This window comes from Myotis brandtii, unplaced genomic scaffold (assembly GCF_000412655.1).
Source record: "Myotis brandtii unplaced genomic scaffold, ASM41265v1 scaffold490, whole genome shotgun sequence".
Classification (NCBI taxonomy): domain Eukaryota; kingdom Metazoa; phylum Chordata; class Mammalia; order Chiroptera; family Vespertilionidae; genus Myotis; species Myotis brandtii.
Window position 1 is genome coordinate 1,094,797 of NW_005368708.1, and position 12,495 is coordinate 1,107,291.

Below are 12,495 nucleotides of genomic sequence, written 5' to 3' on the forward strand. Positions count from 1 at the left end.
CTGGGGTGCCTGGCCAGCCTGGGTGAGGGGCTGAGGGCCGTTTTCAGGCTGGCCAGCAACTGAAGCTCCCAGCCTCTCCTTTTTTTTAATTTTTTTTTTATTCTGAGATTTATTTACCGTCTATAATTGAAACATTGTTGCCATCACTGGCACTCCCAGCTCTGAGGCCCTGGCTGGCTGAAAGCAAGTATCTGGGGTTTGTTTAGCTTCTATAATTGAAATATTGTTGCTTTCGGGCTCAGAGCCGGGCCGCGGCAGGCAGGGAACCTTGGCTTCCTCCATCACTGGAGCAAGCAAGCCTCATGTTCGCTTCAGCTGTGTGGCTGCCGGCTGCCATCTTTGTTGGCAGTTAATTTGCATATCTCGCTGATTAGCCAATGGGAAGTGTAGCGGAGATATGGTTAATTACCCTTTTTGTCTTTTATTAGATTAGATATGCTTTCTACTCCCCTGAACTAATTCATCTCCGGTCCTAATGTGACCTTTCCACCATGTGCCACTTACTCCTGGCAGAATCTCCAATGCTCTGAACAAGAACAAGCATTGCAACTCATGAAACTGCCCTACTCTGATCGAAAAGCACAGACACTCCATATCCAAATGCAGACAGACAACCCCATAGTCCTCAAGGTTTCCCTAGATAAGTGCAAAAAGCAGCTCAGATGGGTCAGTTGCTCCTGTCCAGCCCTCTCTTGTGCCTCCTAGAGGTCATACACCCAGACCTTGCTTGGCACAAATGGACTTCCCTCTCTCCCCACACAATCCATGCCCCATTTTCTGTAGGATTCAACACAGTGGTTCCCAGTCCAGGTTGTAGCCTCTGCTGGCCTTCCCTCTATATATTCCCGAGGCACACCCAACCCTTCTTTATCCCCTCTACCCATGAGGCTGGCCTCTATAAGCTTCAACACCCAGGCTCCCCTGTCCCTGACTTCCACTTGGATGAAGACAGTGAGGGGCACTTCAGCACATCAGAGGGCAGGAGAGTGGGTTATCTGCCCCTCAGCGCACCATTCCCTCCCTGGACACAGCTCTAGCAATGGCTCCATTCTTCTAGACTACTGTGTCTGTTTGGGAGCCACCTTTCAGAGCTCCAGCAACAACATCCCTTCCCCTGGCCACCTCAGATCTATGGAAGGCACTGGCTTCCTGCTGTTGCAAGTCTCTCTATGCCTCAATGCCCCTGCTTTTAGTAAAACCATCTGAGCTTGCTATTTCCTGCAGGGCTCTGAATTTATTTTTTAATATATATATTTTTTATTGTTGATAGCATTACAGATGTCTCCCATCCCCCCCTTTAGGGTCCTGAATTTCTGATGGCTTACTTGACTTCAAAGTTTGATCAACGTTGACCCTAGGCTGACCCATGCTGTCTCTAGGCTCCACCATGCCACAGAAGCTCCTTAGAAAATGGCCCAAAACCCTTTCTCTCTCTCTCTCTCTCTCTCTCTCTCTCTCTCTCTCTACACACACACACACACACACACACACACAAAAAAAAACACAAACACAAACACACACATACAATCACCCTTTAAGGAAGAATCCCAACATTTACACAGAATTGCTATGAAATCAATAGCCTCTTCATTAAGGCAGCATCAGGAAATTTCCCTGTCATTTTTAGTTTGTCCCTTCAACAAAGACTGAGTTTCAACCCAAATAATTATGAAAGGTATTACCAGAAGTCACTTATCTCTGTGACCTTGGTGAAGTTACTGAACTTCTGCACCTCCATTTTGTTTTCTTCAAATTGGAGACAATAATACCTATCTAGTAGTTTGGTTGTGAGAATTAAATAAAATGAACTTGTGCCAAGTTATAGGACAAGGCCAAGTACATGGCAATCAGTAAATAAATGGTAGCTGCTACTATGAAGGTTTTCATCATATATCTACAACCAGAGTACATTTTTGCTGCAGGGGACACCTAGCAATGTCTGAAAACATTTTTTTGTTTTAGCACCTAGGGGAGGGACAGATACTGGCATCTAATGGGTAGAAATTAGGGGTGCTGCTAGACATCCTGACACAGACCAAAGTGTTGACAGTGCTGAGGTAGAGAACCCTTGATCTAGAACAATGAATAAATTAAAAGAATCTAAAACATCCACATGCTAAAGCAGGGGTCCTCAAACTTTTTAAACAGGGGGCCAGTTCACTGTCCCTCAGACCGTTGGAGGGCCGGACTATAGTTTTTAAAAAAACTATGAACAAATTCCTATGCACACTGCACATATCTTATTTTGAAGTAAAAAAACAAAATGGGAACAAATACAATATTTGTATTTGCATGTGGCCCGTGGGCCGTAGTTTGAGGACCCATGTGCTAAAGTGCACCTGCTTTACTTCCATTGCCATCTCTCAGTAGTAGGACTATGAAGGTACCAGGGTGTACGCAAAGGAGAGGAATTGAAAATTTGAAAGAGATCCTAAAGAAAAAAAAAACTAAAAAAGCAAGCACACCAAACATCTCCAGGGACAAAAATCTGTTCACATATAATCATGTTTTTCACAAGGCTGACCATGAACTAAGGGAGAAACAAAGAGATTATTGTATTAAATATGTTCTTTTGCAGGCACGAGGCAAATATTACACATTTAAGAAAGCCTGCTTTAAAAAAAAAACAATTTGTAATTGCTGGCATTTATGGGTATACTTCAATTAGTCAGGAAATTAACACAGGTGAACCACTTAATTACCCCCAGGAGGCTGAACAAAGATATTTTTCTGTAAACCAATGGCAAAGTGTTAGAAATGAATTAAGTCAAAACAAACATTTACTACTAGCCTAATGTTAATAGCCTCTCCTGTTCATGAATTAATTCTAAAGATAGCTAGGTTTCTCTTGTCACTTAAAAATCACTTCTTCCTTCAAGTCATGGTCCAGCCAGTCTTGGAAGTAGAAATATTAGTGGTAAATAAAAGAGTCCCAACAGCCAGCTGGCACCTGCTCCAGAGGGACTCTCTGGAGTGAGGCAGAGCTGAGAGGGCCAGATAGAAAGGTCAAGAGCACAGAGAGCTCAGGGCCAGGACTACAGGGTCTGCAGAGACTGCAGCATAAGGTCCTAGAGCAGCGGTTCTCAACCTGTGGGTCGCCAATCTGTGGGTCTCGACCCCTTTGGGGGTCAAATGACCCTTTCACAGGGGTCACCTAAGACCGTCGGAAAACACATATATAATTACATATTGTTTTGTGATTAATCACTATGCTTTAATTATGTTCAATCTGTAACAATGAAAATACATCCTGCATATCAGATATTTACATTACAATTCATAACAGTAGCAAAATTACAGTTATGAAGTAGCAACAAAAATAATTTTATGGCTGGGGGTCACCACAACATGAGGAACTGTATTAAAGGGTCGCGGCATTAGGAAGGTTGAGAACCACTGTCGTAGAGGAAGCAGAGCATTCATTCACTCTGAGCTTCCTTTCCCCTTGTAAGATGGACTAGAGGGGGAGGGACCTGGGCTGGCCAGTAGTGCTACTGCCATTCTGACTTTGGAAATAATGAACTCCGAAAACTGGAATTTCTAGTCCTGACACCTCAGAGCAGGGCTTCTTAACCATTTTTGTGCTGTGGCCCCCTTTGGCAGTCTACATGTACCTCTTCTCAGAATGTGTTTAAATGCATAGAATTAAACATTTAAAATACATAGCATTATTAGTACAAACAAAATATATTGAAATGCAGCTATCAAAATATTAAAAAAACAAGTTTCTGGTAGTAACACATTTGTTTCTTTATTAATACAATGAGTAAGATCAGCTAATGTGTCTAAACTATTGTAAATTGTCATTGAATTATTTTAAACAATTGTGATATGATTTTTTAAATATCCTATTTCTACAGGTGATAAGGTCACAGGTACTGCTAATCCTTCTGTGGTTTGTTGTGTACATGCATAATAGAAAGAAATGCTCGATTTCAGTCAGGGGTTAGTATAAAGATGTATTTTTCCCACATCTAAATTCACAGCCCCTGAACTGGACCCTGCTTTAGAGTATTCTGTGCTGGAGTGGGCATGCAGGGCATTCACATCACTTTTTTTCCTGCCTCCTACTAGTTGAGAGGAAAAACAAACTGCCTAAAGGCTAAAATTAGAAATAATAACTTAGGAGATATATATTTGCCAGTTCTACTTGGCATAAGAAAATGAATTATGTATGCAAGTGTTTTTAGGAAGATAACGAAATTTGAAATGAGTGGTGAAGAAAGAAAGATAGATAGATAGATAGATAGATAGATAGATAGATAGATAGATAGATAGATAGATGATAGATAGATAGATAGATAGATAGATAGATAGATAGATAGATAGATATTCTGGCCACATAAAAACTCATCAGAATAATTTTCTGCTTCAGAAAACTCTGAAAGGCAAGTGTGGTGGAAAGACCCTAAGGTTCCTCTCACCCCAAATAATTCTCACTTCCTGGTGTCTGTGCTTTTGTAGAATCCTCTCCCCTTGAGTGCAGACAGAACCTGTGACTTGCTTCTAACCAACGGAATATGGCAAAGGTGATGGGATGTCACTCATCTAAGTCAACTGGAGAGAATCTCCTGCTGATCTCAGAGGAGCTAACAGGCATGTTATGAACTGCCTATGGAGAGGGCCATGTGGCAAGGAACTGCGGGGTGGCCTCTAGGAGCTGAGGGCTTTAGTCCTAAAATCACAAGGAACTGAATTGTACTAACGACCACATGAGCTTGGAAGAGGTCTCCAAGCTCCAGAAAGGAATGCTGTTCAGCCAACACCTTGATTTCGGCCTTGTAAAACTCTGAGCTGAAGACCCAGTTAAGCCATGTCAGGACTCCTGACCCACAAGAAATAATAAGATAATAAATGTATTGTTTAAAGCTGCAATTTAAATTAATGGAAATTCATTATAAAGTAATAGGTAACTAATGCAGTAACCAATGGGTGGGGGGGGGGGCGCAGGACGACGATCCTAGTTTGCATAGGACTATCCTGGTTTGAAAACTGAAATCTCCACATCCCAGTAAACACCTCAGTCTGGAGCAACCCAGGTTAGTTGGTTGCCGCTATGATCTGAACGTTTGTCCCTCCCAAAATTCATATGTTGAAATCCTAATGCCTGACATGATGGTATAAGAAAATGGGGCCTTTGGGAAATGCTTAGGCCAGGAGGGTGGAATCCTCATGAGTGGAATTAGTGCCCTTATAGTAAGAGGCCAGAAAGCTCGTTAGCCCTTTCCACTATGTGAGGACAGGACAAGAAGGCACCAGATATGTACCATGAAGGGTCCTTCACCAGACCCCAAATATGCAGATCTTGGACTTCCAGCCTCCAGAACTGTGAGCAATAAATATCTGTATCCATAAGCAACCAGTCTGTAGCAATTGTTATAGCAGCCCAAACAGACTAAGACAGTTGCCCACCCATAGACATGTACCAAAGAACAGAATTATATAATACAAAATACTAAATGCTTGCCTTTAGAAAACATAAAGTTTCAAAAAACCTGGAAAGGACCCAAACCCTCTTTAAAAACTAACCAGTAATGCCCGGCCAGTGTGGCTCAGTGGTTGAACGACCTATGAACCAGGAGGTCACAGTTCGATTCCCGGTCAGAGCACATGCCATGGTTGTAGGCTCCATCCACAGTGTGGAGTGTGCAGAAGGCAGCCAATCAATGATTCTCTCTCATCATTAATGTTTCTATCTCTCTTTCCCTTCCTCTCTGAAATCAATAAAAATATTTTTTTTAAAAGAAACATCAATGATAAGAGAGAATCATTGATCAGCTGTCTCCTGCATGCCCTACACTGGGGATCAAGCCCACAACCCCAGCATATGCCCTAACTGGGAATCGAACCGTGACCTCCTGGTTCATAGGTCGACACTCAATGAGCCACACAGCTGGGCATCTCTCCCTCTCCCTTCCTCTCTGAAATCAATAAAAATATATTTTTCAAAAAGTTACCAATAATTAGTGAAACAAGTCAAGATTTCCTCAAAATCAATTTTCTATACCCTTAAAGTAGGGCAGTCCCTAGTTATGAGTATGAAACTAGGACAATCTTCAAATCCATCTTATATTTCTAGTCTTCACCTTGTTACTTTTTCCATCTCCCTGTTGGTTTCCCCAATTATTCTAAATCAGTTCTCAAACGTTGTTATCTTAAAGACTGCCAATGGCTTGATTGCATGGAACCATCAATCAGTCTTGCCATTTGACCATAGACCAGAGTTACTTTTCTGACCATATTAAATCCCTGGAGGTTTCATCTCCTCTAACCAACCCCAGATTTCTTCCTTAAATATAAAACCTATGAATCATATGATGTCTGAGATTTTCTTCAGGATAATAGAAGGGGAAGGGAACAAAGGTGGGAATGCAGATAGAATAGAATCATGTATTGATGGTTGTTCAGCCTGGGTGACAAGTGCAGACGAGTTTAATGTACTTTTCCATCCACTTGTTTGTTTGAAATTTTCCATTTTAAAAAATATGAGAAAAAAGCAGGCCTATGAAAGCCTAATAAAGATCCTTTAACATTCTCAAGAATATCAGTGTGCATTTTGGTATCCATGAAGGCATTTTTAATATTTGTACATGTTTAGAACAGTCCCCCTGTCATATGATTCTATATAAAGAAAAATGCCACCTACTTTCCTTAGGCATCAAGGTCTCTACAACACCATAATTATGAGTGGGTAATGAAGATTTTTTAAAAAGGAAACATAAGGCCCTGGCCAGGTAGCTCAGTTGGTTAGAGTGTCATTACGATACGCCAAGGTTGTGGTTTTGATCTCTAGTCAGGGCACGTACAAGAAACAACCAATGAGGAACAACAAATCTCTCTCTCTCTCTCTCTCTCTCTCTCTCATCATCATCATCATCATAGATTTTTTAAAAGGAGGCATAGCCCTAGCTGGTTTGGCTCAGTGGATAGAGCGTTGGCCTGCGGACTGAAGGGTCCCGGGTTTGATTCCAGTCAAAGGCACATGCCCAGGTTGTGGGCTCGACATACATCCCCTGAGGGGTCCCGGACTGCGAGAGGGCACAGGCCGGGCTGAGGGACCCCTCCCCCAGTGCATGAATCTCGTGCACCGGGCCTCTAGTAGTTAATAATAGTGTACTGTATACCTGAAAGTTGCTAAGAGGGTAAATCAAATAATCTCATCACAAGAAAAAAATTTGTGTGTGGTGATGGATGTTAACTAGACTTACTGTGGTAATCATTTCACAATATATACAAATATAAAATCATTATGTTGTATACCTGAAACTAACATGATGCTATATATGTCAATTATATCTCAATGAAAAATAAAGACATTATTTCAAAACAAAAAAGAGTTAACTATCATAAAAATAATTATGAATGCTTGAAATATGCACATCATCCCCAGAGACTAAGATACCATCCTAAGAGATAGATATTATAAAGGAGTCTATACAGTCTGTTAATTCATTATGTCATACACAAAAGTTGCCAGTTTAAGATAAACATTTTTTTTCTAGATGCCATATTTCAAATTTTTTCTTACTCAAACTGAAGAATAAAAACATTAGCATTGGAATGTAAGCTCCATGAGGACAGGGATTTGTGTTTGATTCATTGCTATAACTGTAGCAGTTAGAACAGTGTCTATCTGATGCACAATAGAATCTCAAATGACTCAAATACCCTTCAAACCCAAACCTGATTCCCACCACACCCTATGCCTTCTAATAAAATGCTAGCTACTGAATACCAATGAGATACTTCACAGCCTGGGAAACTCATAACTCCAACATTTCTAGTTCTTTGTCTTAAAGTATTAAACAAAAACTACCTGTTTCTCAGACATTGATATTCTCCTTTTTTAATTTAAGTGTTTCATTCTACCGTTTTTCTAGCTAATACTAAAATCCTGCTTTTAAAATGAATCAGCACATGAACATAAATACTCTATAAAGGGTCCAAAAGGCCTTTTAAAATAGGCTATTTTGATGCATTAAAATAATTCAAGATGGCAAATAAGCACATGAAAAGATACTCAAAATCATATGTCATTAGGGAATTGCAAATTAAAAGAACAATGAGCCCTGGCCAGTGTGTTCAGTGGTTAGAGTGTCGCCCTGCACACCCAAGGGTGGCAAGTCCAATATCCTGTCAAGGGCACGAACTTGGGTTGCAGGTTCGATCCATGGGAGGTAACAAATCGATGTGAGTTTCTTTCTCTCTTCCCCTCCTTGCCTCATTCCCTCACTCCCCCTCTTCCGCTCTCCCTCCCTCCCTTCCACTCTCTCTGAAAATCAATGGAAAAAATATCCTCAGGTGAGGATTAACCAAAAATAAAATAAAATAAAACAATGAGATACAACTACATACCCATTAAAATAGTCAAAATCTTGAAAACTGATAACAAATGCTCACAAGAATGTGGAATAGCAAGAACTCTTATTCATTGCTGGGGGGGGGGGTTGCAAAATGGTACATCCACTTTGAAAAACAGTTTGGCAGTTTCTTATAAAACTAAACATACTTTTACCATATGATCAAGCAATCATGATCCTTGGTATTTACACAAAGGATTTGAAAACCTAAGCACACACAGATGTTTATAGCAACTTTATCCATAATTGCCAAACCTAAAAGCCACCTAGATGTCCTCCAATTGGTGGATGGATAAATAAACTCTGGTACATCCAGACAATAAAATATTATTCATCACTAAACAGAGAGAAGCCATCAAGCTATGAAAAGATATGGAAGAATCTTAAATGCATATCACTAAATGAAAGAAACCAATCTGAAAAGATTACACACTGTGTGATTCCACTATATGACAATCTGAAAAAGGCAAAACTACGGAGACAGTAAAAAGATCAGTTGCATGCCCAACCAGTGTGGATCAGTGGTTGAGTGACGATCTCTGAACCAGGAGGTTGAGGTTTGATTCCCAGTCAGGGCACATGCCCAGGTTGTGGGCTTGATCCCCAGTGCGGGGCAGGGAGGAGGCAGCTGATCAATGATTCTCCCTCATCATTGATGTTTCTGTCTCTCTTTCCCTCTCCCTTCCTCTCTGAGATCAATAAAAATATATATTTTTTACAAGATCAGTTGCCTGCCAAGGGTTGGGGGTAAGAGGAAGAGATGAAGCACAGAGATGGAGCATACCGGATTTTAGGGCAGTGAAAATACTCTGTATGACATTATAATGATGGATACATGTCATTATACATTTGCCCAAACCCATAGATTGCACATCACCAAGACTGAATCATAATGTAAACTATGAACTCTGGGTGATTATGATGTGCTAATGTAGGTTCATCAATTGTAACAAATGTACCACTCTGATGGGACATACTGATCATGGGAATAGCTGTGCAGGTGTGGGGGTGAGGGGCACATGGGAACTCTGTACCTTCCCCTCAGTTTTGCTGTGAACCCCAAACCGCTCTGAATAGTCTATTAAAATATATATATTTAGTAAATATTATATATTTCAACTGAAAAAAATTCCTAAGGTAATTCACGTCCATAACAAAGTAGCAGGTGTAGTGGTTTATTTTTATTACAAGGAGAAGAAAAAATTAAGTATTTTTATAGAACACTTAATCCAGATAAGATTTTTGCCCTTCCTGAAACATTATGGTAATCTTAATTGTATGCTTATTAAGGAGAACATCTGACTGTTACTATAGAAACTACCTGAGCTGGTTACTGCCTTCATGATTTGAGCAGTTATACCTGTTGGGCCACTTAATCCTGAACTTACATATAAATATTTTTTTTAAAATGGCTAATGTTGCCCAGCCGGTGTGGCTCAGTGGTTGAGCATTGACCCATGAACCAGGAAGTCAGGGTTTGATTCCCAGTTTTGGGCTTCATCCCCAGTAGGGGGCATGCAGGAGGCAGCTGATCAGTGATTCTCTCTTGACATTGATGTTTCTATCCCTCTCTCCCTCTTCCTTCCTCTCTCTGAAAGACTCGGGATTCCAGGGAAGTCTCCTAGCCTGGGATGGGATGGAATGAGGGTAGGGGCTGAGCTGAGTCTTTTTAAAGGAGCAAGAGTCAGTCTGGTGACATGCAGGGGACATGGCACTTCAGACAGAGGGGAGAGCATAAGTAAAAAGAGTAAAAACAGAGGAGAGGACAGCACCGTGATGGCGAACCTTTTGAGCTCGGTGTGTCAGCTTTTTGAAAAACCCTAACTTAACTCTGGTGCCGTGTCACATATAGAAATTTTTTGATATTTGCAACCATAGTAAAACAAAGATTTATATTTTTGATATTTATTTTATATATTTAAATGCCATTTAACAAAGAAAAATCAACCAAAAAAATGAGTTCGCGTGTCACCTGTAAAAACAATATTGGAGCCCAGCTGGTGTGGCAGTTCAGTGGTTGAGCATCAACCCATGAACCAAGAGGTCATGATTCGATTCCCTTGGCTAGAGCACATGGGCGGGTTTCCAGTTCGATCCCCAGTGCAGGGCGTGCAGGAGGCAGCTGATCGATGATTCTCTTTCATCATTGATATTTCTGTCTCTCTCTCCCTCTCCCTTCCTCCCTCTGAAAATCAATAAAAACATATATTTTAAAGAAATACTGGATTACTCCGATTGTGCTAGGTTAATGGGGAAGGGTGCATTTTGTTTTGCTGGGCTGAAAGGGGGAGCTTAAAGCTCTGAGATTTACTACAAGCAATCTGCTGATCCCCTTTTGCCAGTCTTTTTGCAAGCAGATTTCCAGTGAACATTAAGAATAGAATCTCATTCGTGCAAAGGCACTGTGCCTTGGGTTCTTCTCAAATTACCTATACCTCAAGGGAGCATGGGTTCTAACACCAGGAAAGCCCTCTCCCCAACTCCTAAGGAGCAGTCACCCAACATACTCAGATTTAATCTACACACCTTCTCACACTCCATGCATTACCAACAACATAAGCTTTAATAGGTGCCCAGCTGTCACTTGCTGTGTGGTCTTTCACTTATTCCTCTTTCAGTGGGGAAGTAGTGACAGCATTTAATAAATTGATGATGCTTGGGAGTATTCTGAGGGCCTGATGTAATAACCATGGTTTGTGTTTGAAGGCACTGACTTTTTCTCTACCTGGTCCAACTCAACTGCTCAATAGCAGTGGCACAACTGTCTACATATCAAGGACTTTTTTAATTTATTGGGGTGGCATTGGTTAATAATATGATACAGGTTTCAGGCATACAATTCTACAATATATCATCCGTATATTGTATTGCGTTTACCACCCCAAGGCATGTCTCTTTCCATCATCATTTTCAAGGACTTTTTAAGGGACAATCAGTCGTGCTAAATTCCGTGAATACTAATTATATCTTCAGAAATCCTGAATTCTAAAAGGTGAAAGATTACAGAATGGCTAAAGTTATGCTCACATACAGGTATAATCATGCTCCAGCAGTATAAAAAATACCTACAAACAATGATACTGCAAGTGCGCCATAAAACCCTCAGTGCGCCTTTGGAATTAGATTTTAAAGTACTACTACCCACTCTAAATATTCCATTGATGTTAACTTCATATTGGCTATTGCTTTTAACAAAAGTTTCATTTCACGTTCTGGGCCTGATATTAAGAATCTCATCACCACTTAGTGCCGGTAACATCAAAAGACAATGTGCTTATCAAGTTGTCTTTCTCCAAGCTCCAAGGAAAGCACAAAACAAAAACAGCATCTGCTGTGGATCATCCCCTCCTTGTTTTCCAGGTTTGGAGCAGCCAAAAAGAGGTAGCTATGACACACATTACTTTCCAATAATATTTCCAAGTCCAAGCAATGATAATATGGGCAATACAGCTGTCCTCCACACTGGACCTCTGGGTCCACCTCTAGCCCTAAATTGGAAGCGTGCTCTGCCCTGCCAGATGTTCTCTTGCAGCCCGTGTCCACACTCTGTAACTTGTCAATATGGCTTTCCAGTTTAATACTAATTTTCAGAAATATGTTAGTAGGCAATATATAGGGTAGATATATACATAGAGAGAGGGGCAACATTTAGTCTTGGGCCCCGGGCCCTAGACACACACATCACACTCCTTCAAGTTCAAATCCCAGCAAGGCACCCCAAGCGCCCACCCCTTCCCACCCACCCAGGAGAGGGAAGGGCAGGAGCCTGGAGCAGAGGTTAAACCAGACACCAGCCAAAACAAACACCACTTCCAGAACAAGGCAAACTTTGGGTCTAGGTGGCTGCAGAGCCCCAGAAATGGCTGGAGGAGGGGAGGGAGTACCAGTTCGGCTCAGGGGAGGAGGACGGTGAGCGCACCCAGCACTGCTGTGCTGCAGAGGAAGCTGGTGTCCCCCGGGAACAAGGGCTTCGTCTCCGTTCCCGGCTGCGAAGCCCCTTCCTTGCCACCTGGCCGAGGCCTCCGGGTCCCTGTGAGCAACCCTGTCGCCCCACCCCTTGTCCCTACAGAAATGATCCCCACAGACCCGCAGGGGCACGAGGACCTACCTGGTGCAGCGTCTCAGCAGGGAGCTG

General features: G+C 41.6%; 1 protein-coding gene across 1 annotated transcript in view; it reads right to left on the minus strand.

Moving 5' to 3' along the window:
• The window catches only part of REPS2 (RALBP1 associated Eps domain containing 2), a 181,865-nt gene extending 169,378 nt beyond the window's left edge, over nucleotides 1-12,487 (minus strand). The window contains exon 1 of the mRNA XM_014548040.1: nucleotides 12,469-12,487. The gene's annotated coding sequence lies outside the window, so the exon portion shown is untranslated. The remainder of the gene's footprint in view (nucleotides 1-12,468) is intronic.
• Between the last annotated feature and the right edge of the window lie 8 nt (nucleotides 12,488-12,495).